We start from the raw sequence: 1,838 nt of genomic DNA, 5'->3' as shown, positions 1-1,838 counted from the left end.
CTTTGTTGCTTTGTATGTCCCTCCCCCACAGTATAACCCCTGCTTTCACTATATTTGATGTCGGTATAATCTGTGGAGGAGATGGGGAAAAAGAAGTCGTTTAAGGATACAGGTGGACCTGTTGCAACAATGAGAAGTACAAGTTGTCATGTCGAAAACGAACTTTACAACTTTGGTGGGGGGGGGGGGAGGAGGAGCCGGGGGAGGAGGCTGGGAAGAGTTGTGAAGAGTAAACAAAGGAAGAGGCTGCAATGCTTGATAAGAAATGTACTCATTATCTTGCCCATGTAATTGTAACCCCTCTGTACAATATGTTCACAGAAAATAAAAATAAAAATAAAAAAAAGAAAAAAAGAAATATATGGTTGTAAAATTTCTCGACAATTCTTTTGAACTTCCTTTTTTTTCAATTGTGCAGTTTAAAAAAATCAATTGCACTTTAGATATAAAAAATATTCTGTGCTCAATTCAGCATCACATACACTAACATTGGAACGATACAGAGAAGATTAGCATGGCACCTGCACAAGGATGACATGCAAATTCGTGGAGTGTTCCAGATTTTTACAACAGAAGCTGGAGGGGATGTGGCCACAAGGGAACCATACAGCATTGTTGGTGGGAAGATAAACGTGTTCAACCACTTTGGAAAGCATTATGGAGGTTCCTCAAAAGATTCCCCATAAAGCTCCCCTTTGACCCAGCAATCCCACTTTTGGGGATTTACCTAAATGACCACAAACAAGACCATACTAAAACTACTATCACAACTATGTTTATTGCAGCATTATTTATGATAGCTAAGATATGGAACCAACTTAGATGTCCCTTCTAGATGAATGGATCAAGAATATGTGGTATATATACACAATGGAATTCTATGCCTCCATCAGAAAGAATGACATTGCCCCATTTGTTAGGAAATGAAAAGACTTGTAAAAAATTATATTAAGTGAAGTCAGCCAGGCCCAAAGAAAATTGCCAGTGGGTTTACAAAGTTGTGTTTAATACCACTTCTATGATGGCTTAATGCTTTGTAAACAGAAGTCATTAGAGAAATGCAATTCAAAATTACTATGATACTACTTCATAACTATTATAACCCTCATCAAAAAAAAATCAAAAGAACCAGGTGTGGTGGTAAAGGCTTGTAATTCGAAGCGTTTAGGAGGTAGGCGTAAAAGGATTTGGGTCTGAGGTCATCTTGGGTCCTGCACACAGTAAAAACCTGCCCTTTTAAAAAACTCAAAAGGTAATAATGTTGGCTGATGAGAGTGTGGAGAAAGGGAAACTTTCTACACTCTTGGTCAAAATACAGGTTAGTATTCTCCTTGTAGAAAATAGTATGCAGTTTTCTAAAGAAATCCAAAGTTGAAATATCATCTGATCTACCAATCATGTGATTATTTCTCTCTGAGTAACTTGTATATATATATCTGTATTTCATTGTTATTCACATTATTCACAAAAGCCAAGATAATAAACTGTGGTGCATGCACAAATATATTTTTATGTTTCATCCTTAAAACGAGACTTCTCCCATTATCCACAACCTATAATGACCTGAACGATGTATTCTAAATGAGGAAAAATGTTGTCTTCTGATTTTTGTAACACACACACACACACACACACACACACACACACACACACACACACACACACACACACCTCAAACATTAAGAGAGAATTTTTTAAAGTAGAATTGCTAGGGCATTTAGGTCATAATGTAGAAAATAGTAGAGATACAGGATGAACCGCTATAGATTTGTAATTTACAACATGAGGATACAGGGGACAACACTGGTCTTACATAGGAATGAAGCTAAATAAGTAGG

General features: G+C 36.8%; 1 non-coding gene across 1 annotated transcript; it reads left to right on the top strand.

Moving 5' to 3' along the window:
• Nucleotides 1–459: 459 nt before the first annotated feature.
• Nucleotides 460–566, top strand: LOC138803208 (U6 spliceosomal RNA). Its single transcript, XR_011364903.1, has one exon. It is a non-coding gene; the product is annotated as a U6 spliceosomal RNA (small nuclear RNA).
• Nucleotides 567–1,838: the final 1,272 nt, after the last annotated feature.

Source organism: Dipodomys merriami, unplaced genomic scaffold (assembly GCF_024711535.1).
Source record: "Dipodomys merriami isolate MVZ:Mamm:240054 unplaced genomic scaffold, mDipMer1.0.p SCAF_338, whole genome shotgun sequence".
Lineage (NCBI taxonomy): Eukaryota > Metazoa > Chordata > Mammalia > Rodentia > Heteromyidae > Dipodomys > Dipodomys merriami.
Note: the sequence above shows the minus strand (reverse complement) of the source record. Positions and strands in the feature narration are given on the sequence as shown.